Source organism: Schistocerca serialis, chromosome 5 (assembly GCF_023864345.2).
Source record: "Schistocerca serialis cubense isolate TAMUIC-IGC-003099 chromosome 5, iqSchSeri2.2, whole genome shotgun sequence".
Taxonomy (NCBI): Eukaryota; Metazoa; Arthropoda; class Insecta; order Orthoptera; family Acrididae; genus Schistocerca; species Schistocerca serialis.
In genome coordinates, this window is record NC_064642.1 from 113,297,245 (window position 1) to 113,322,742 (window position 25,498).

The following is a 25,498-nucleotide window of genomic DNA, read 5'->3' on the forward strand; positions in this document are numbered from 1 at the left end:
GTGCGAGTCATTGTTTCACTCCTTTGTTGGCGCGTGTCGTTATTGGGATTAGGATACCTAACTTCTACAAATTCACCTTGTCGAGAGTGCCCCGCTCTGTTTGAATCCCGCCAGTTCTGATGGAATTTAGGTCTGTCGTTTTGTTGGTAGTTTCTTGTTTGTCGGTCATGTGGTGGAGAATTTCTCCCGGAATCGTAACTGCGCGCTGAAGTGTTGCGTCTGAAGTTATTCTGTCTCCCATGATAATAATACTTCTGGTTGCCATATTGTCTGTTTCTATGATTCTCTCTGTAATATTCATTACCACGGAAATGCAATCTTTCTCTGTAATTATTACTACTCTGCCAACGGTTATCATATGGGTGGTGTCTGTTTTGGTCACGATTTGTGTTGTGAGAATAACCTTGTCGTGTCCAGTTATTATTTCTTTCATCGAGGAATTGCGACGGTTGTGACCTGTACTTGTTATGTTCCTGTTTTCGCGTTCCGCGATTGTCAGTGTCAATTTCTAATTCTTGTAAGAGTCCCTCAAAAGCTTCAATGTCGTCTTTGCAACGTCCTGCCAAAATAATATTTCTTAAATGTTCAGGCAATTTCATTAAGCAAATGTGGATGAGTTCTGAAGGGCTGTACGGATTTGAAAGATATTGATTCTTATGCAGCATGTCTTCAAAATATTTGACAAGACTTGAAATTTCACATTGTTCAAAGTGTTTCATCATCATGATGCTATGTTTTACTCGGTCTTCTGTAGCTTGAGACCAATATGCTGAGAGGAAGGCATGATAAAATTCTCCTTCATTGTGACAATCGTGAATGACCGATCGCATTCTTACAGCTGGTTCATTCTCCAAATAGCCACACATAAATTCTAACCTGTGCTCCTACGACCAGTTGGGAGAAAACAATGAGAGAATTGACGAAGCCATGCTTGTGGATGAATGTCGTTGTCAGAATTCTTAAATGTTTTGAATTTACGTGTAGTAATGAACAGTTTATAGTCAAAATCATCATGTCGGCGAGTCGCAAATAGGTCATTGTTAAGTCGTTTCGGCGGTTCCATCTCAAAATTCGGTGTACCTTGCCAATTTCTTTCATAATTTCCGAAGTGCCCTGTGTTATTATTTTGTGGCTGTTCCGTATTTCTATGTCCCTCTTCCCGTATTGGAGCGCGAATGTCCTCTGAAATACGTAATTCTTGTATTACCTGTGTCAGCTGATCTTGTACTTCCCGGATTTCTCTTTGGTGTTGCGTATTAATTTGATCCTGATTTTGTTGGAATTTCCTAATGAACTAATTTCCTCCATGTGCCTTTCTGAACCAATTTTCGGAGTATCTACTGTGTCCTTTAAGTTTTCCTGAGTTTTTGCAAGTTGCGTAACTGAATCGGTAGATGCAACTGAGTCAGTTTTAGCTTGCAAGGTCTCATGATTTTCATGAACAATAGTTTGCAGTTCTTTTATGGCTGCTTCGTTATTCTGTAATGCATTTTCATCCCGAGAAAAAATAGGTTAAAAATGCTCACAAATCTGTGTTTTTACGTCATTACAGACTTTTTGACATTTCGATTCAATGTTATGTAACTCAGTAGTTAAATCTTCACGCGTTTGTTCAAGTGTGGTGTCTAACTTCTGAAGCTTTTGCTGTGTTTGTCTCTGATTTTGTTCCGTTGTGTCTAACTTTTGAAGCTTTTGCTGTGTTTGTCTCTGATTCTGTTGCATTGTGTCTAAGTTTTGAAGGGTTTGTTCCATTATGTCTCACGTTTGAAGCTTTTGTCCCATTTGTTGCATTAATTGTAATAACCATGCACTGGTATCTGAAACATGTTCCTCAGTGCTATTCGGCAATGCATTTGAATCGGCAATATTCGCGGTTTGAAAAGCAGAAAATGTGTCTTGACTTATTTGAGAAAACGGTGAGGATGCAAAACCTGAATCTACAGTATTTGCAAGATTGTGTCCTGTCATTTCGGATTCCTGAGGCAAGCTGTTGCCGACCAATCGATAATGCTTCCCTGTTCACTAATTGTTTCTCTGTCTTCACCATTGTTTGCAGCCCGCTCCATTTCCCTATGCACAATTACCAAATTACACTTTGAATATCAGTTAATTCATTACTCGGTAGCGCTAACACACTGCTTTTGTCTTCACTGTTATTTCTCAGTTTACTTTGGAGCCTAGTATTACGTTTTTCACACGCCATTATTGTTACAATATTTCACACGATAACACAGAAAAGCACAATCTGACTAGCAAACATAAAAGAACAAACTAACATAGCACTGAAAATAATATCTCGTTAACTGCAAGTGCAGCTGTGAAATGCTTGCTGCAAATCTACATGCATGCCACAACTGTTTTACTGTACAACAATGAAAAACTTCAACTACAAAGAAAATTCTCTCTATAATTACGCACTAGCAATAATCAAAAGCTACACTAATTACACAAACTACAAGAAAAAATCAGAAGATTCCAGTGAGGTATCCTGGCAGGGTCGCCATATGAAACGTCCCCTTAGAACAGTTATACATGACTGTGTTTAAACTGACACACTATATTTTTAGCGCAATGCAATCTGACTTTCAAAAATCCCTACAAAAGAATGGCCCTGACTAACATTAAACTATACCTTTCACAAATCACTTACCTCACAAAAATCTTCGTTACTCAAGCTACGGCAATACAGCGAGCGCCACTACTGCCAGCTAAATGAAAGATTCAAACTACGGAAGGCACTAACTACTGATAGGCATAGTTAGCAATTGAAAGATTTTAATAGAGAGCAAACAATGTATTTACCCTAATAGTCATAATATATATAGCAGTTCATGACATCCAGTCTTACAAATTTCAAAACTCCGCCATCTCTCTCCCCACATCCACCACTGGTGGTGGCTCACCTCCAACTGCGCAACGCTACGCGCTGTTAACAGCCAACTGCCCAACACTACAATGGCAGACAACAATGCAAACCAGCCACAGACTGCACACAGCACATACAGAGCGCTACGTGGCGTTACCAATATAAAAACTTAAACAGCCTACTTACAACTGCTGTAGGAACTTTCTTAAGTCTTTTGTACTGTTCTGACGTTAAAAGATTCAAAGTTTTGCTTCGATAATCCTCTTATGAATAAGAACAGTAACATTCCCCTTACCAGCAGGAAGAATCACTATCTCTTCATCTGCATTTAAATCTCTAAGCTCCTTTCTTTCACCTTTTTGTTAAATTACTTTTCAAAGGTTTACTGGGACACAATACGCTGGTGGTTTCAATGCGGACTACTTTTGCAGTTTCTTTGGGGAGATTATGTATCCCTGCTTCTACAGTCATGATAATGTCCTCAGCTTGTACTTTCATAGGTGTTATAGCGTAATTTCCTCCTTTTGCAAGGACAGAAATCTCACCCTCAACTGGTACTTCCATGGGTGTTATATTGTAGTTTCCTTCTTTTGCAAGGACGGAAATCTCGTCTCGAGATAATATTCTGCCTGACTTGTTAATAACAGTATTAGACGTCACTATATTATTTCTACTTTCTATGTAAGTTTCTAACTTTCCGAGTTTCTTCTTATGTCTACTAGTAGTTGTCCCTATCATACTTTCCATAATATAAATGTAAGGTTCCATAGATCTATCTATACCTTACTAGCAAGAAATAAATGCAGTCGCAGTAATTTGCAGTCATCAAAATCCATCTCTCGTCTTATATAATGTATCGTTTCTCGAAATAGTGCTGCTTCTGTATAGTTATAAATCAGATGAACCCAGGTTGTCTGGAAAGACCTCTTCAGCCTTAAGGGGCTCCGGAAAAGCTCAAAATCATGAAAAGTTCAATTTTTACTTTTTTGCGTTTTCTGAATCTGCAGACTATTACCTTTTAATAGATATATAATTTATTCACTTCCGAAGACTACAACTACTTTTAAATTTTTTTTGAAATGTGTTCTACATGGGCGTGACCCACTGTGGCGCTGTTAAACTGCTGTCAAATGGTGTTATTATTAACGTCCGTGTTCATCAGGTACATTTTAGTGATGTGAGATAAAGTATGTGTTGTGGCTAACCTGTGATGGTTCAATATATATCGCTGGTGTGATTGTCGATTGTTTCATGTTTATTTACTCTGTTGTTATCTCGAAAATATTCGTAATTAATTCTGTTTCTTGAGTCTCTGTTTTGTTGAAGTATAATAATGAGTAAAAGTAAAGTTATTAGAAATCCTCTGAAGGCTTTTAAGAAAAGGAGAAATGTTGGAAAGCCAAAGGTATGTGTTATAACTGTAAACAATAAAGACGATAACCAAGTGAGTGAACCTAACCTCTCAAGTACACCTGCCCATAGCAGTCAAAGTGGGAAAGAAAATACTTCACAGAAGAAGCTTGGTTCAATGAGTGAAAACTATGAATGTTTTATGGGCGACTGGGATGTGAATGAAATATTTGATATGTCGGTTCTCAAAGGAATTTTTTCAAACTGTGTAAGAGGTATTCATTGTAGTGAAGTTGGTCTGGAACTCTCCATAGTAAAGCACGTAGGACTTGCTAGTGAAATACAACTTAAATGTGATAAGTGTTCATACATGACCACCTTTTGGAACAGTGTTGCAGTAACTGCAACTGAAGAAAATGGTAGCAAAATCTACGAACACAACAACGAGCGATGCTTGCTTTAGACAAGGAACGCCTTCGGGCTGCAGACAGGGCTGTAAAGAGTCTAGAAATACAAGCAAGAATAAACAGGAGGAGGAACAAGAGGAAGCTGGAGGAGGAGTTTGAAGAGGATGAAGAGAATCCATCCTATGGACCTGGAATGCACTAAAAAGTTAATCCAATCTTTGTCGCTCGATTCCCAAAACTTTTATTTTCTCATACTAATTACATGTTTTCTAAGGATATTCCAAACATATTTGTTTCAAACTTTCAGTAAATGTTACACAGTACCTTCTGCATAATTTAACACAGCCTTTTTTCCAAAAAACTGTATATTTTTGAATATATAAATAAAAAATTGCAAAAAATGTTGTGAATTTTCATTACAATTGAAAAAAAATCATCTTTAATAACTGAACTAAAATTTTGTAAAATCCCTGTGTTAAGTTGTAGCCCATATTCCAATAAATAATCTGTAAAAAGTTCAACTTCCTACCTCAAATACTTTGTGAGGAAAGATGTAATTTATAAGCGTTATTTTAACATTGCAAGTATAGGGCGTTCCGGAGCCCCTTAAGTAATTAGGTACGCAAGACGAGTCTCTACAGCGCAACAAGAAGGTTAAAGTACAAATTAAATGTGCTCTCTTCTTGCGTAAAAATTCCAGACACGTGACTGATTTTGAGAAATTCTCCCTGTGGAGTATTCTGATGATAGAATGAAGCCTTTCACTGCTAGATGACATTGCTGCTGATAAGCCTTTCAGGGTATAAGGTCGTGGTCCACGAAACTCTTCTGTTCCTAATGTCTCGTCTTGAACTACGCTGGTCATCTTCAGACGCATTGCTCTTTCGTTGAGTCTTGCCGACTTACGGGTCAGACATGAGGCTGGGCAAACGATATTAGTGTTGTAACGGGATCGAGATTTCCTGATACACCGCATCGTCCGATACAGTATCGACCTTGTTCGAACTACCACGCGCCGGCCGAAGCGGCCGCGCGGTTCTGGCACTGCAGTCTGGAACCGCGAGACCGCTACGGTCGCAGGTTCGAATCCTGCCTCGGGCATGGATGTGTGTGATGTCCTTAGGTTAGTTAGGTTTAACTAGTTCTAAGTTCTAGGGGACTAATGACCTCAGCAGTTGAGTACCATAGTGCTCAGAGCCATTTGAACCATTTTGAACTACCACGTGGCAATTGACTCGCGCGACCCTACCATTGCACGAACTTCCATTGTATTTAAAAAATTTTACAACAGAAACTCTCTTACAGTATGCATGTATGTGTAAACACTAATGCTGATTTTTAAGTAAAGGTAACAGACAAAGTTGAAAATTTAATTCTCCAAAAAAATACTGCATGAATGAACCCAGCATTATATTTTATTTCATTATGAGAGGTGGTAATTATTAACCAAGCAAGCTGCAAATGAACAATTCGATCCCTGTTCACATATTAGAACAACAAATAATAACTTTACCAGATTTTAATCAGTTTGAAACAAGACGGCAACATTCAATTGAAACAATCAAGATAGTTAATCAATAATTAAATGCCGAACAAACAGAATGTATTGCAATAAAATGACTGTAATTTTTATCGTGAGAATAAATTACAACGAAATGACCAGTCTTGGAAATAGTACCGTCCGGCCACACTAGACCGCGAGGCGAGGAAAACTGGAGAGTTACCCGTAATCGTGATTGCAATCTTTTATTTATTTACTAGTTACCGTTGTTACGCGAGACCTGAACCTTAGAAGATATTTCAGTCTGTGTTTCACAATTATTTTTATTGTTAAAATCCACAGTGCATTGAAAACGCTAAGACAGGTCGATCTAGTGACTTTTGTTGTTACTATCACAACGACCTTTCTTAGCGATAGTACCAACAAACGTCACTAGATCGCAGGCCGATCAAATGATCGATTAGAACCAGATATTTCCGGAACTGTGAAGTAAATTGTTCGAACAGTTCGAGTCCAAACAGAGCCTTAGTCGGACGTCTGAGAGCGACATACGTATTGTAGAAAAAGCAGGGGGGAGGGGGGAATAAGCGTAGTTGGTCCTTATCAAAGATAAAACTTAACTATCGATTGTCGTCTTGTCAAAGATCAAACACTGTTTAGCAATTCTGTAGAGTTATGGTCCATATCTCGCTAAGTTTCATGGTCTCTTCTTTCCTATTAAAATTATCCCTATGTTTATATATTTCAATGGCTTCTCTACATAGCTGTGGATAATAGTTCTACGATGGCTATATAGAGAAGTCATTGAAATATATAAAAATAGGGACAATTTTAATAGGAAAGAAGAGACCATGAAATTTAACGGCATATGAACAGTGGCTCTACAGAACCGCCAAACTGTTTTTCATCTTTGACAAGACGACAATCGATAGTTAAGTTTTACCTTTGACAAGGATTATCTTTGTCCCTAACATGTAACTCCGATCACGTTCCCATTTCTTTCTACAGTATGTAATTCACTTTCAGACATCCGACTCCTTAGTCGGCAAGACTCTATGGAGGAGCAGCACCCCTGAAGATGTCAAGCGCATTTCTGGACGAAACATTATAAACAGAAGAGTTTCATGGACCACGACCTTACACCCCGAAAGATTTACCAGCACCAATGTCATCCGGTCGTGAAAGCTTTCATTCTATCAACAAATTTTCATTATCGTCATTCCATTCTACATCAGGTGGTTATCCATATTCGCATGCATGCATGCATGTCCAAAGGAACTTTGCATCGTAATTCAGAATAACACAGGCACTACAATACCGTATCGTATCAATCCTGCTTGTTCATAACCAATTAGCCTGATTACGGACGCTACACAACTCGCGCCTTTTGGTAGCAAACTGCATAAAACAACATGAAATTGTCATGTAATTTGGATAAACATGCAATATAAAGGAGGAACAGACACAACCACTGCATATACACATTTTATATATACACACACACACATATATATATATGAATCATAGTAAAATATTACATATTTGCTAGTAATTTTTATTTTCACATTGCTTCCATTTGTGTAGCACTTAAGCGTGCTGTACATTCATCTGTTGTGGCACAAAATTTTCCATTTTACTTCCTGTTTGATATATATATATATATATCAATCAGTGTGTGTGTGTGTGTGTGTGTGTGTGTGTGTGTGTGTGTGTGTGTGTGTGTGCGCGTGCGTGTGTGTGTGTGTGTGTGTGTGTGTGTGTGTGTGTGTGTATGTATAAAATGTGTATATGCAGTGGTTGTGTCTGTTACTCCATTATATTGCATGTTTATCCAAATTACATGGCAATTTCATGTTGTTTGATGCAATTTGCTACCAAAAGGCGCGAGTTGTGTAGCGTCCGTAATCAGGCCAATCCGATGGGACTGATGAAAAAAAATGGTTCAAATGGCTCTGAGCACTATGGGACATCTTAGGTCATAAGTCCCCTAGAACTTAGAACTACTTAAACCTAACTAACCTAAGGACATCACACACACCCATGCCCGAGGCAGAATTCGAACCTGCGACCGTAGCAGTCCCGCGGTTCCGGACTGCAGAGCCAGAACCGCTGGACCACCGCGGCCGGCCGGGACTGATGATCTCGCTGTTTGGTCCCCTCCTACAAATCGACCAACCTGTCAAATCAGAATTGCGAAAAAAATATAAACTAAAATAAAGAATCGGCGCTAGATACTACCAATACTTGAGTATTGCTCATCAGTGTGGGAACCGTACCAGGTCGGATTGACGGAGGAGATAGAGAAGATCCAAAGAAGAGCGGCTCGTTTCGTCACAGGGTTATTTGGTAAGCGTGGTAGCGTTACGGAGATATTTAGCAAACTCAAGTGGCAGACTCTGCAAGAAAGGCGCTCTGCATGGCGGTGTAGCTTGCTGTCCAGGTTTCGAGAGGGTGCGTTTCTGGATGAGGTATCGAATATATTGCTTCCCCCTACTTATACCTCCCGAGGAGATCACGAATGTAAAATTAGAGAGATTCGAACGTGCACGGAGGCTTTCCGGCAGTCGTTCTTCCCGCAAACCATAGCCGACTGGAACAGGAAAGGGGGTAATGACAGTGGCACGTAAAGTGCCCTCCACCACACACCGTTGGGTGGCTTGCGGAGTATAAATGTAAATGTAGATGTAGATGTACCATTTTGATAACGACATATTGTGGAAGTATCATTCCAAAACATCGCTGCGTAGATATATCGATATATCAACAGCCCTACCAAGCACATTTCCTTCCATTACCAAACTGAAGATCCCTTGTTGCCGAAGGATATGTCCCAGCAACCGGTCCCTTCCTTAAGCCATTTTCTGCCACAAATTTCATTTCTCCCCAATTCTATTCAAACAACTCCTCATTAATTGCACCATCTACCCATCTAATCTTCAGCATTCTCTTGTAACACCACGTTTCAAAAGCTTCTATTCTCTTCTTGTATGAACTACTTACTGTCCATGGTTCCCTTCCGTACAAGGCTACTCTCCAGACAAATACCTTCCGCAAAGACTTTATAACACCTAAATTGATATTAGAGGTTTCGAAAGTCCTCTTTTTCAGGAATGCTTCAAGGCGCCGCAAGTTTCCCAAACTAAAATTACCTGATTTTCAGACAGAAGTCTAGAATTTTTCCCTGACAAATTTTGAGATCTGAAGGGTAAGTAAACAGGTAAATTGAAAAAAAAACATATAAGGACTTCTGCAATTCTAAACATGTTTTTAACTCTAATTCTAAATGAATAGCAAATTATTGTCTCCTTTGTAGGATTTATGACCTGATGTAGAAGTGAACAGATAAGTCAAGTAAACAAAAAACATTTTTAGTTTAAGGATTTCTGCTGTTATTAACGAGTTAACTCTAACATAGAATTAACGGCAAGATTTTTCTCCTTCTCCTATTCACGATTTATGAACTATCCAGATGACACAAAAATGAGATTTTCCAGTGTTTTTTCGAATTTTCATGACATTTCCCTGATTTCCCTGACATCTTCGAAATTCGCTGAGATTCCCTGATTTCCAGAACTTGTGGCAACACTATGCTTTCCTTGGTATAACCAGTAAGCATTTTATATCCTCCGTATTTTGATCGTCATCAGTTATTTTATTGTTTATATAACAAAACTCATCTGCTACTTATATTGTCTCATTTCCTAATGTAATCCCCTCAGCATTGTCTGAATTAATTCAACTACATTCCATTACTCTTATTTTGCTTTTGTTGATATTCATCTTATAAGCTCTTTTCAAAGTAGAATCCATACATGAACATTACGAAGCTACTTTTTGAAGAGTGCTAGTCTAGATTCGTCATTACTCGTGTTGCACTTTCCTCTTTGACTGATCATATAACTGCTTATTAAAAATAGGTCGCCCTATTACTTTTGAATATCCATTTCAGACATTTTAATCTAATTAATAAGTGTCAGTTGTCGTTTTCACGTAAGTTCCACGGAGGTTTTTGCCAACCACTGGACATTTACCTGCCCAGCTAACATGCAAACCATCCTCATACTCGTTTTCGTTATCACTGTGGAATTGTACCCAGTGTCTTACACTTGGCAGTAAAACCAGTCAAGTCATTATCAACACACTGTTATCAGCGGTTCTTCCCCTGACTTTCCTTACGTAAACGTCCTCCATTCTGTCGCCACTACTTTTGTTCTAAGGACTTTCTGAAATTTGACACGCTATAGCTATCACTTCCCTCTGTTCCGCACATGTCATCGGTCGTATTACTGAAACTGACATGATTATGTTCCCGCCATTAGCTGTTAGAAAACAGCGAATCATTGACACCATCAGCTTTCTACTAAAAAATGTATATCTCTTGTTGTTGTTGTAGTTGCTGTTGTGATCTTCAGTCCGAAGACTGGTTTGATGCAGCTCTCCATGCTACTCTATCCTGTGCAAGCCTCTTCATCTCCGAGTAACTACTGCAACCTATATCCTTCCGAATCTGTTTACTGTATTCATCTATTGGTCTCCCTCTACAATTTTTATTCCCCACGCTTCCCTCCAGTACTAAATTGGTGATCCCTTGATGTCTCAGAATGTGTCCTACCAACCGATCCCATCTTTTAGTCAGTTTCGCCACAAATTTCTTTCTCCCGAATTCTGTTCAGCACCTCCTCATTAATTACGTGCTCTACCCATTTAACCTTCAGCATTCTTCTGAAGCACCACATTTCAAAAGCTTCTATTCCCTTCTTGTCTAAACTGTTTATCGTCCACGTTTCACTTCCGCCATAGCTACACTCCATACAAATACTTTCAGAAAATACTTCCCGTGATTTAAATCTGTGATCGATGCACAGATTTCTTCAGGAACGATTTTCTTGCCATTGCCAGTCTACATTTTATAGCTTCTCTACTTCGACCATCATCAGTTATTTTGCTGCCCAAATAGCAAAACTCATCTCTTACGTTAAGTGTCTCATTTCCTAATTTAATTCCCTTAGCATGGCCTCATTTAATTCGAGTAAATTCTACTATCGTTGTTTTGCTTCTGTTGATGTTCATTTTAAATCCTCCTTACAGGACGCTGTTCATTCCGTTCAACTGCTCTTCCGAGTTCTTTGGTGTCCCTGACAGAATTACAATGGCATCGGCAAACCTCAAAGTTTTTATTTCTTCTCTTTGGACTTCAATTGTCACTCCAAATTTTTCATTTGTTCCTTTTACTGCACGCTCAGTATGCAGATTGAATAACATCAGGGATAGGCTACGACCCTGTCTCACTCGCTTTTCAACCACTGCTTCCCTTTCGTGTCGCTCGACTCCCCGCCATCTGTTTTCTGTGCAAATTGTAAACAGCCTGTCGCTCCATGTCTTTTACCTATTGCCACCTTTAGTGCTTGAAAGATATTATTCCAGTCAACACTGTTAAAAGGTTTCTCTAAGTCTACAAATGCTATAAAAGTAGTTTTGCCCTTCCTTAACCTGTCCTCTATGAAAAGTCATACGGTCAGGTTTTCCTCGCGTGTTCCTACATTTCTCTGGAATCCAAACTGATCTTCCCCGAGGTTGGCGTCTACCAATTTTTCCATTCTTCTATAAAGAATTCATGTTACTGTTTTGCAAACGTGAATTATTAAACTGGTAGTTTCGTAATTTTCACACCTATCAACACCTGTTTTCTCTGGAATTGGAATTATTATATTCTTCCTGAAGTCTTAGGGTATTTCGCCTGTCTCACACATCTTGCTGACGAGATGGAAGAGTTTTGTCGTGACCGGCTCTCCCAAGGCTATCAGTAGCTGTCATGGAACATTGTGTACTCCTGGGGCCTTGCTTTGACTTAGATCTTTCAGTGGTCTGTCAAATTCTTCACGCATTATCACATCTCCCACCTCATCTTCATCTACGTCATCTTCCATTTCCATAATGTTGCCCTCAAGTACATCTCCCTCATATAGACCCTCTACATACTCCTTCCACCTTTCTGGTTTCCCTTCTTTGCTTAGGACTGGTTTTCCATCTGAGCTCTTGATATTCATACAGGTGCGGTCTGTTTCTCCGAAGTTTTTTTTTAATTTCCCTGTAGGTGGCATGTATCTTTACCCTAGTGATATGTGCTTCTAAATCCTTACATTTTTCCTGTGGCTTAGTCATTTTGAGCTTCATGTCAGTCTCATTTTTTAGACATTTGTATTCCCTTTCGCCTGCTTCATTTGCTGCGTTTCTATATTTTCTCCTTTCATCGATAAAGTCAATATCTCTTGTTGTTCCAAGGATTTCTACTGTCCCTCGTCTTTCTACCTACTTGATACTTGCTGCCTTCACTATTTCATCTCTCAATGCTTCTACTACCGTATTCCTTTCCCCTGTTCGTGTCAGTCGTTTCATCATGCTCCCTCTCAAACTCTCTAGAACCTCTGGTCCTTTCAGTCTATCCAGGTCCCATCTCTTTAAATTCCTACCGTTTTGCGGTTTCTTCAGTTTTAATTTATAGTTCATAACCAATAAATTGTGGTCAGACACCACATGTGCCCCTGGAAATGTCCTGCAATTTTAAATCTAGTTCCTAAATCTGTCTTACCATTATATAATCAATCTGACTGAAATCTTCCGGTTTCTCCACGTATTCAAGCTTCTTTCATGATTCTTAAACCAAATGTTAGCTATGACTGAATTTTTGCTCTGTGCAAATTCTAGCAGGCGGCTTCCTGTTTAATTCCTTTCCCTCAGTCCATTTTCACCTATTTTTCCTTCTCTTCCTTTTCCGATTATAAAATTTGAGTTCCACATGACTATAAAATTTTCGTCTCCCTTAACTATCTGAATAACTTCTTTTATCTCATCATGCATCTCTTCAATCTCTTCATCATCTTCGGAGCTAGTTGGCATATGAACGTGTGCTGCTGTGGAGGGTGTGGGCTTCGTATCTATCTTGGCAACAATAACACATTCACTATGCTCTTCATAATAGCTTATCCGCATTCCTACTTTTTTTTATTTATCATTAAACGTACTCATTCATTACCCATATTAGATTTTGTATTTATAGCCCTGTATTCAGCCGATCAAAAGTCGTGTTTTTCCTGCCACCGAACTTCACTAATTACCACTATATATAACTTCAAACTACACATTTCCCTTTTTGAATTTTCTAACCTACCTTCCCGGTTAAGGGTTATGGCAATCCGCGCTCCGATCCGTAGAACACCACTTTCGTTTCTCTTGATGACATCCTCCAAAGTTGTCCCCCCCTCCCCCAGGACATCCGAATGGGAGACTATTTTACCCCCAGAATATTTTACCCCAGAGGGCGCCATCATCATTTAACCATACAGTAAAGCTGCATGCCCTCGTGAAAAATTACGGCTGTAATTTCCCCTTGCTTTCAGCCATTCGTAATACCAACGCAGCAAGGCCGTTCTTGTTAATGTTACAAGGCCAAATCAGTAAATCATCCAGACTTTTGCTTCCCCTGGATCTACTGAAAAGGCTGGTGCCCTTCTCCAGGAACCATACGTTTGTCTGGCCTCTCAAGAGATTCCCTTAGCATGGCCTCATTAAATTCGAGTAAATACTACTATCGTTGTTTTGCTCCTGTTGATGTTCATTTTAAATCCTCCTTACAGGACGCTGTTCATTCCGTTCAACTGCTCTTCCTAGTTCTTTGGTGTTCCTCCATTGTGCTTGCACCCCCACCCTCACCCCATGAACCATGGCCCATATCGTTGGTGGGGAGACTTGTGTGCCCTGGCGATACAGAATGCCGTATATCTCTTATTCGAGAGAAAAAAGTAGTAGCTCTCAGCGGTGTAGCTGATGGAAGGGCCAAATTCATGGTACAAACAGGAACAACGATACTAGGAAAGATAGAAGGAAAGTAAACAGAAAAAAATACGAACTTTTCCGTGGAGTGCACCGGGAAATGATCATTTTCGCACTTTCAAAAAATCAAGTTAACTGAACAACTTTTAGTGACGATTCTGATAAACGCGGACTGGTATCCAACTAGATGCCATGCGACCAAATAACCAAAGAAAGGAATGGGCCGGTTTTTGTTCATTTGCACATAGTTGATGGGTAGGCAACACAGACTTTATTTCAAATTAAGTTAGCCCTGACAGTAGAAGCAAGTGATCTTTAAAAATTTATGTGTTACGAGGTCTATTCGGAAAGTAAGGAACGACAGGTCGCGAAATGGAAACCACAGTGAAAATCAAAACTATTTTATTTGCAACGGTTAGCTACACCTTCCAGCTACTTCTCTACACAGTCGCCGCTCAGACTTAGACATCTGTCGTTGCGTTGTAACAACTTTTCAATTCCCTCGTTATACGAGGGCAGTTCAATAAGTAATGCAACACTTTTTTTTTCTGAAACAGGGGTTGTTTTATTCAGCATTGAAATACACCAGGTTATTCCCCAATCTTTTAGCTACACAACACTATTTTTCAACGTAATCTCCATTCAATGCTACGGCCTTACGCCACCTTGAAATGAGGGCCTGTATGCCGCACGGTACCATTCCACTGGTCGATGTCGGAGCCAACGTCGTACTGCATCAATAACTTCTTCATCATCCGCGTAGTGCGTCCCACGGATTGCGTCCTTCATTGGGCCAAACATATGGAAATCCGACGGTGCGAGATCGGGGCTGTAGGGTGCATGAGGAAGAACAGTCCACTGAAGTTTTGTGAGCTCCTCTCGGGTGCGAAGACTTGTGTGAGGTCTTGCGTTGTCATGAAGAAGGAGAAGTTTGTTCTGATTTTTGTGCCTACGAACACGCTGAAGTCGTTTCTTCAATTTCTGAAGAGTAGCACAATACACTTCAGAGTTGATCGTTTGACCATGGGGAAGGACATCGAACAGAATAACCCCTTCAGCGTCCCAGAAGACTGTAACCATGACTTTACCGGCTGAGGGTATGGCTTTAAACTTTTTCTTGGTAGGGGAGTGGGTGTGGCGCCACTCCATTGATTGCCGTTTTGTTTCAGGTTCGAAGTGATGAACCCATGTTTCATCGCCTGTAACAATCTTTGACAAGAAATTGTAACCCTCAGCCACATGACGAGCAAGCAATTCCGCACAGATGGTTCTCCTTTGCTCTTTATGGTTAGACAACGAGGGACCCAGCGGGAACAAACCTTTGAATATCCCAACTGGTGAACAATTGTGACAGCACTACCAACAGAGATGTCAAGTTGAGCACTGAGTTGTTTGATGGTGATCCGTCGATCATCTCGAACGAGTGTGTTCGCACGCTCCGCCATTGCAGGAGTCACAGCTGTGCACGGCCGGCCCGCACGCGGGAGATCAGACAGTCTTGCTTGACCTTGCGGCGATGATGACACACGCTTTGCCCAACGACTCACCGTGCTTTTGTCCACTGCCAGATCACCGTAGACATTCCGCAAGCGCCTATGAATATCTGAGATGCCCTGGTTTTCCGCCAAAAGAAACTCGATCACTGCCCGTTTTTTAAAATGCACATCCGTTACAGACGCCATTTTAACAGCTCCGTACAGCGCTGCCACCTGTTGGAAGTCAATGAAACTATACGAGACGAAGCGGGAATGTTTGAAAATATTCCACAAGAAATTTCCGGGTTTTTCAACCAAAATTGGCCGAGAAAAAAAATGTGTTGCATTACTTATTGAACTGCCGCCAGTGTTTTTCGAAAATTTTCTACTCTGGACTGCAGCTTATTGTCTGTGTCAAAATATTGTCTTCATAGCCAGCGGTTCATTTGAGCAGAGATGAGCTTCAGGGGTAATTAATTACGGGCTGTATTGTGGATGATGAAACACTTCCAATCGAAAACGCTGCAGGAGCATCTTCAAATGGTTCAAATGGCTCTGAGCACTATGGGACTTAACTTCTAAGGTCATCAGTCCCCTAGAACTTAGAACTACTTAAACCTAACTAACCTAAGGACATCACACACATCCATGCCCGAAGCAGGATTCGAACCTGCGACCGTAGCGGTCGCATGGTTCCAGACTGTAGCGCCTAGAACCGCTCGGCCACTCCGGCCGGCAAAATTTTTCACACACGGCCTGCAGGGCTAATATAAAAAAGAACTAAGATGGAAATGCAACAAAGTCCCATAGCAAAACGCCAGAAGGACTGATTTTAAGAAATAGCAACTACAACCAGTGATGCCTGAAGGGTTAATTAAAGAAATGCAATTAAAAACTCAATAATTAACTAGTCCTTCAAAAGTTAATTTTGAAACAGGCCTGAAGGCCTATCTTAAACACACGCCATTTGAAAACAAGGTATTTGATTGAATAATTAACAAGACACTTTAAACAGGAGCACAAGGTTTAACAAAAGAATCACAGTAATAGGTAAACTTTAAAATTTCCACAGATGATAATTTCTATCGGCGATAAAATAACTGAAGATTTGGTTCTCAACTCTAAATTAGTGCGAGCTGCTTCACATTTCACTCATACATTTACTGGCCGGTACACTACAGCCGGCTCGCAAACCACCAGTGGTATTGTCCACAAGTCTACAACAGACTAAAACATTGAATTACCAGCCGTTCCTGACAATTAAATACAACAGTAACAGAAGTGAGAACCTCAACTGAATTATGCTGGCCCCACGCTAGTAATTTGGCGGCGCAAGAAAACATTTTGTTTCTGAAATACAAGTTCGCGGCCCCATCCGCGAATTAAACAAACACACGTGAAATACCGCAAACACTCTCTCCGTGAAGTTGTTAAAGAGAAAGAGCATAAAATATCTTAACATAGAGAGAGGCAGAGAGAACCGACACAGAGATCAGAACAATAAGTACCGTGATGCAATTCAAATTGCGTAGCGACTAACTAGAACGGCGAGCGATAGCGGAAGAATCTTGAGGAGGTGGCACACACTTTCGTAACACTCTTCATAAGCAAATAATAATGATACTCACCGTAGCAGCAGCTCGCTGATTTCATTGCTGATCTAGCGAAACCGGAATGGATAGCCTCTAACGAATCCCGCCTGTACGTCTCACACAAACACCGAGGCCGTCATTCTATAATTCCTTACAGCCCGTACTGAAACCTCCACAAGCAGCGGCGTACGGCGTACTCGTTCCTCTCCTGCAAGGTCGGGCGTGTTTACTTCCTCATACAGGCCACTACTTTCCGCTGAAAGAACACACCGTGCAACCTACACGCTATCGCTTGCCAAGCTAATCCAGACTCATTGCATCGCCGTTCGCATTGTCAGTCAAGGCACGACTTTGTACTTCTCACCCCTCAAATGGCTCTGAGCACTATGGGACTTAACATCTGAGGTCATCGGTCCCCTACACTTCGAACTACTTAAACCTAACTAACCTAAGGACATCACACACATCCACGCCCGAGTCAGGATTCGAACCTGCGACCGTAGCAGCAGCGCGATTCCGGACTGAAGCGCCTAGAACCTCTCGGCCACAGCGGCCGGCGATCACACCCCTCCAAAGTGTCTCCTCCTGCGCTCACTTACTTCTCTGAGGAAGATCACTAGCGGTAAATAGGACAGGTAAATTAGCCGATCATTAAACTTCCTGGCAGATTAAAACTGTGTGCCGGACCGAGACTCGAACTCGGGACCTTTGCCTTTCGCGGGCAAGTGCTCTACCTACTGAGCTAACCAAGCACGACTCACGAGCCGTCTCACGGCTTTACTTCTGCCAGTACCTCGCCTCCTACCTTCCAAACGCTGTGAGGACGGGGCGTGAGTCGTGCTTGGGTAGCTCAGTTGATAGAGCCAGGAAGTTTCATATCAGCGCACACTCCGCTGTAGAGTGAAAATATCATTCTAGCCGATCATTGATGGCGATCAACAATCCGGCTCAGATTCGTTTACTGTCTTTCAAATTATGATTTACTACGATCAGTTAGATTGGTTAGGGAACGTCTTTGGTGGATTCGAAGGAACTAGAAGAGGCAGAACTGAGGACATAGTGGAGCATAAGTAGACCACTCAAGGAAACATATACGAGGGCTGTTCAATAAAGAATGATCATAATTTTGTTTTAGAACATACCTTTACTCATCCTCATAATTCTTACGGTCCTTCTCAAAGTAGTCTCCCATGAATGCGATGCACTTGTCCCAGCGTTTCTGCCAGTCTTCAAATACATGCTGGAAACCATTCATTGAGAGGTCCTTCAAAATCGCGTCCGCATCCTTTACCACTGCTTCTGATGATTCACAATGTCTCCCATGAAGGCATTTTTTCATGTTAGGGAATAGAAGAAAGTCACATGGGGCTAAATCCAGACTATAGGGAGGGTGAGGGATGCACTTCATGTTGATTTTTGCAAGATATTCAGCAACAACATTGGCAATATGCAGCCGCGCATTATCGTGGTGCAGAATCCAGCCTGCTTCACGGAAATGTGATATTTTGCGCCTGATATGGACTTGCAATGTTTTCAGGACATCCCTGTAGTATTCCCCAGTTAGTGACGTGTGTGCAGGTAAAATATGCGGATAAACCATTCCATGAATATCAAAGAACGAGATGACCGTAACTTGCCCAGTAGAAGCAACCACTTTTGCTTTTTTGGGGGTTGGTGACGAAGGGGATTTCCACACTGTGCTTTGCTGTTTGCTCTCAGGATCAAAATGACATAGCCAAGTTTCATCAGCAGTGATTACATTTGAAAAAAAATTCCGGATCTTTCTCTAACATCAACTTTAACCGTATGTAGACCTGCACGTGAATGTCCTTTTGTTCGGGAATTAACGGTCTTGGAACCCATCGTGCACAAACATGTGTCATGTGTAATTTTTCTGTCACCAACGTGTGGGTGGCACCCAATGAAATGTTCAGTATTTCAGAATGTGATCTTAAGGTAATTCGCCGATCCTCTCTCGCAATGACAACGCCAGTGTTGATGTTTTCTTCCGTAAGAACTGTAACTGGAGCACCGGGGCCACCTTCCTTTAAAGTTGATTGTCTCCCCTCTTTAAACATTTTAAACCACGTTAGATCTGTGTTATGGGGAAGAACAGACTCTCCACAGGCCTCCTGTAACACTGTACAGGCCTCAGGTGAAGATCTATCTAGACTAAAGCAGAATTTCAAAGCCGCATATTGTCCCTCGCGTGTTGCCTCCATTGCAGCGGTAGGCGATACTAAACATGTCTGACCTTGCCTGCCTCTCACAGGCGGGAACCAGGAGTCCCAACAATGAAGCAACTACGGTGTGTTTGTTGTACATTAAGCTAACAGAAAATCGTAAGATTAAATTTTAGCGCAAGAAATTATGACCATAAAAAATTATGATCATTCTTTATCGAACAGCCCTCGTAGAAACAACATGGGTGCCGATAGCTGTGGGCTGTAATGAACGAAAAAGTGCAGAAAATGAATTTATCCAGTAGTGATACATCAAATGGTTGCTGCTGCTGAGGAAAACGGTATAGTTCATTTACAGTGGCTTTGCGAATGAGCGCTATGAAGGGCCGTATACACCGGCGAACCCTTGCGTGGGGGTATGCTTGCCCCACACACAAATAGAGGCACGTGTCTCCCCGTCTGGTATCGGGAGATTCTTGCGCCCCCGTGCGCACAATTCAAAGGCATGCGCGTCCGACTTATGTACCGGAGCGTGCACCTCCTTGCCTGTTTGTGAAACGGTTGCACGCGCCTAGCACTCACGGAAAATCGTACAGGTGTAAACGCATCTTGAGAGTGGGTACGCCAAGTTTAGCGTTCAGACAGGAGATTTTGTCAAGCATAGGTTGCGGCTCTTTATACTTGACACTGAGATTGTGTCTTATATGCCGTAGCGCGAAAGATAAATCATTAAGTTGGGAAATTTGTTCAGATGTGCGCATTGTCTAACCAATGAAAATGGTCCTTAATTCGACGGCTGGTTTGAATTCCACACTGTCTTTTCTAAGGTTACTCCTATAGGCGATGATACAGCGTGGTCTTCCTGAAACCTTTAGGTTGCTTGATCCATTCGTAGTAGGGCCAACAATTTAACATGGTCTCCGAATCTCGGTTTTCCTCAGTAATTTTATGTATGCAAATCACACGGTCAGAAGGGATAGGCAGGATTAGTAGCGGCATAAAGAAATGAACCTCGAGCCTTTAAATTCGAAATCTACGCCCACTGAGCCGCCGACAGTATACTGCACATCGACTGTAACAAAATCTAGCTTAGTACAATTTTTAGCTTCAATTCTCACTACGTGAATCTGTCAACAGAAGCCCACACAGCTCTATTGCATTTTTGAAACTGAGTTCTATAAAATTTAGAGGAGTCTCACCTGCAGTGAAAATATTGATGCCATCTTGACTCGTATTTTAATGCCGTAAACTACCGACTCTTGCCGAAGTATACTGGTCAAAAACCTTTAATGGACCATTACTGCGTGTGATAAAGTTACAGTGAGGTTAAAAGTAAGCTATACAATACAAGATACTAAAGGATGATCCGAGAACTTACGCAGGACGAAACAGAACTCCGCCGACTAAATTTTGGGGGTTGTTCAGTGACACTTGCTGACTATTTTGCTGTAAGGGACCTGTGGTAGCCGGTGGCTCGTCACAGAGAAATAACGTAAATATGATTTATTCGGTTTTGTTTCCAGAATTATCTTCATTTCTCTGAAAATACATTCACAACAGCGAAGAAGTCTGTAATATGCAATCACAAAAACGAAGTAACACGAAATGATTTGGTGACGCCTATGTACAGACGCAAAACTACTATGGTGTTGTTGCCGTCGCTGTCTAAACAGCCGAGCATATCTCTGTCGCGTCACTTTTACATTGGATTCAGTTCACCCCAGTACACAAGATGCATATCAATCGAGTCTTCATCAGTAAACCTGTTCATATTTCTGTGTAACACTTAACGCTCAAGTAATGCATACTGCCAGTCAAACAAACCTGAGACAGGACCGAGCAGTACTGAATGGAAGCTTGAGGACTAAGAGTAAGCCGGCCTGGGTGGCCGAGCGGTTCTAGGTACTACAGTCTGGAGCCGTGCGACCGCTACGGTCGCAGGTTCGAATCCTGCCTCGGGCATGGATGGGTGTGATGGCCTTAGGTTGGTTAGGTTTAAGTAGTTCTAAGTTCTAGGGGACTGATGACCTCAGAAGTTAAGTCCCAAAGTGCTCAGAGCCATTTGAACTACCAAGAGTAAAGTAGGCAAGTGCCGTGAGTGAATTAAACAAGTTTGTTTCCAAACAAGAACACACAGAGCATAGCGTCGACATTTGCACTGTTATGCAGATGCAAGAATTGGACAAAAATGTTTGTTGGTTTTGTTTTGTTTTAGGGCGCAAAAACAAGTAGGGTCATACGCACCCATGCCAAAACTATAAAACATGTAGACAGAGAGGAGTTAAAAAACCACCACGTCAGTTGCAATCGACGTAAGGGAAGACAGCTAAAAACAGGGACGTGAAGAAAGGTCTATAAAATACACCCTAAAGAAAGGGAAGTCCAGAACTAAAATTTAATTGGCCTTCGCCATATTGCCGCGACGGATAAAAAGTAAAAGCGGTCAACAGCCCGCGCATCGTTTGCTAAAATGGCCGAAAACTCAGACGGCAAACCCCAAGCGGAAACGTAAACGGTTAAAAAATGGGCATCCCGTCAGGAAATGGCGGACGGTTAAAACTTGAGCACAATGCGTACAAAGTGGTGGGGGAGCGCTACCTAAGAAATGACGATGGCTGAAAAGGCAGAGTCCAATAGGCAAACTAATTAAAATGATCTCTCGGCGGGACGGCCGAGAGGAGGTCGTCCAAGCCGCTGTGGGAGACTTAATATGGATCAAATGGCTCTGAGCACTATGGGACTTAACATTTGTGGTCATCAGTCCCCTAGAACTTAGAACTACTTAAACCTAACTAACCTAAGGACATCACACACATCCGCGCCAGAGGCACGATTCGAACCTGCGACCGTAGCGGTCACGCGGTTCCAGACTGGGAGACTTAATAACCTGGAGCTTATTCCCGTGAAGGGAGGCCCAGTGTCGATGCCAAACTGACACCACCTCCTGACAGACGGCAACACAGAGATCATCGGACGGAATATAAGAACTAGTGGGCTCAGATACGAGGACTGCGGCTTTGGCATCACCGTCAGCAGTGTCGTTTCCTGTCAGACCGACATGACCAGGAACCCACATAAACAGCACACGGACTCCATCAAGAGTGCGCAAGTGACAATTTTCCGGACCCGTTGCACTAAGGGATGGGCGGTGTACAGTGCACAGAGGGCGCAGAGAGAATCTGAGCAGATGGTACAATGGAAAAGCCTATGTCGCCGCGAAAAATGCATGATTGAATATAAATGCAGATGCTAGCTAAGCCTGCAGATTGCATTGTTGTATTTGGCAACGAACGGCGCCTGTGCAATTTCCTCTATATGTTGCAAGAGTCAGTAGTGATCAGAAAGTGTTCTGTGTAGTTGGGAGTGCATTGTATCGAAGTTCAGTGATTTGGAACGTGAACAAATTATCGGTGTTTGTATGGCGGATGCTTCCGTAAACAAGTAGCAGAAGTGTTTGTTGTTTCAAGAGGCACCGCATCGGGGATGTATACCACATGCAGAGAAAGCAGAAAAACATCATCCGCTACGTCACAACGCGGAAGAAAGTGTGCGTTGAGCGATCGTGACGTTCGGTCATTGAAGAAGATTGTGAAGAAAAATAAGGAGAAAACAGCTACAAAAGTCACTGCGTGAACCGCTACGGTCGCTGGTTCGAATCCTGCCTCGGGCATGGATGTGTGTGATGTCCTTAGGTTAGTTAGGTTTAAGTAGTTCTACCTTCTAGGGGACTGATGAGCGCAGATGTTAAGTCCCATAGTGCTTAGAGCCATTTGAACGATTTGAACCAACCTCAAAAATTTGAAACGTCCCCTTTGAACAATTTTACAAGACTGTGCTTAACTGACACACAGTATTTTTAGCGCAATCCCTACAAAAGAATGGCCCTGACTAATATTAACCTATACGTTTCACAAATCACTTACCTCACAAAAATCTTCGTTACTCGAACTACTGCATTACAGCGAGCGCAACTGCTGTCAGCTAAATAAAAGATTCTAACTATGGAAGGAACTAATTACTGATAGGCATAGTTAGCAAATGAAAGATTTTAATATAGAACAAACAATGTATTTACCTTACTAGTGTTGAAAAATCATAATATACATAGCAGTTCATGACATCCAGTCTTACAAATTTCAAAACTCCGCAATTTCTCTCCCCACATCCACCACTGCTAGCGGCTCACCTCCAACCGCGCAACGCTACGCGCTGCTAACATCCGGCTGCCCAACACTACAATGGCAGACAACAATGCAAACTAGCCACAGACTGCACACAGCACAGCCAGTGATTTTCATACAGAGCGCTACGTGGCGTTACCAATAAGAAAACCTAAACAGTCCACTTACATAGCCCCCATGCTCCCCACAAAAAATTTTACAAATTGTTTTGGGCACTGGCCAATACAGATTTGAAAAAATGTTTCATAATTATAATTACAATAAATCAAATGCACACACTTATTGATACAATGTTGGCCAAAAGCTAAAATTTTCTCACAGTCCATGAACACAGTCCTGATCGTTCATCACAGTAAAATAGCAGTGTTTTTCTCAATGTCTGAGCAGTAAAAGAAAATGCACATGGAAGTAGTGGATTTCCATGCAGTCTTGAAGAAGTAGTGTTGCCCTTCCAATGGAAAGACAGTGCTGACTCTCGACATGCAGACAGGTAAAAATGGGCCACAACAGAACAAACCCACAGCAGAGTCATTCGAAGTTTTGAAGAATATTGGTAGGTAGGTCATCACAGAGTAGACCCACTGTAGTCCTGGTAGAGATTGTGGTATTGGTGGGCCACCAGAGGTGCAGACCCACTGCAGTCCTTGTAGAAATAATGGTATTGGTGGGCCACCAGAGATGCAGACCCACTGTGGTCCTTGTAGAGACGGCCAGCAACCATCTGTTCCGAGTGTGCAGGTGCACAATCACCAGCGAGGAGTCTTGTGGACAATATAGCAAGTCCATAAACCACCACTTGTGTACTCACAAAACTTTTTGGAATTGTCCTTAGAACCAGCAATGCTGTTAGCCAGTCCCTTGCTGACTTATCAACACACGTGGGAGCACTAACAGTCCTAACTTCTCACATACTGTGCATATATTATGACCAACAGAAACGTGTGCAGTTAAATGATACTTAATTTGAAGAACTGGTAACAATTACAATTTGATAACATAAAAATACAATAACGAAGGTACCAAAATACAACATTAAAGAACATAACAATACAGATAACATTTGTAGTAACACAGGCTTTACAAAAGAATAGAAATAAACATATACATCAGTGTTACAAAAATAATGACATACATACATAAAGATCAGAATAACTTTTGAAACATCACCTTCACATATGAGCAATAAAACAATAAATGTCTAAACATCTTTACAAAGAAAATAACATAGTATTAGAAAAATTCTACAGCGTAGCTCTCATCAGCTAAACACATAAAGACGGGAAAAACACAAATACACAAGGGTACACAAACACATAGACGGATGACACAAAAGGAAAGGACAGGGTTTGTTTTACTGCAGTATTTTGCATGGAGATCTCCCTTCGTTCATCATTATTCCCAAAAGTCCTATCTAAGCCTGCTTTCTGTATTCTGTTTACATCCTCTTTCAAAAATAGTTTTTCTCCACTGTACACTACTTTTTTTGGCCAAACCATTTTCTTATAGCTTCTCAATGCATTTCTTTCCCTATTCTTCATAGTTAGTTTCTTATATAGCATCCCCCCTCTGAAGATAACTTAAATCTACTGAGCTCAGATGCTAAACTAAGGGACGAGGCAATGCAGCAGCATAAAACAATTAATACAAACAGCAATGAAAAAAAATGGAAACTGTCAAAGCAAGCAACAGTAAATCTAAATTACCATGCAATGCAACATTACAACTAATATGAGCCAATGTGCAGCAACAGGAAAAATAAATCAGTAGTAAAACTAGCTTAACAAAGTAATAAAAAGTGAAATTTAGTAGCACTATGCCTGGCACACAGCAGCAGCAAATGCAATAACTTATATCTAAACGTGACAAAGCTCATGCAGAAAGAATAGTAACCTAAAGACAACAATGCATATAAGGGAAATGTCTATACACATCTTAATGTCTGTGTGATTAAAGTGGTGCACCACAACTTATTCTACGAAAAATATTACCAAGTAGTTGAAAAGAAAATGATGTATGCAAGTCCTGTGAAGGGAAATGTCTTTTGTGCTCCTTCGTTTTTTTTAAACTTATTATTTACTGGATCTGTAGGCATAAAATATCTATATTAGTACAT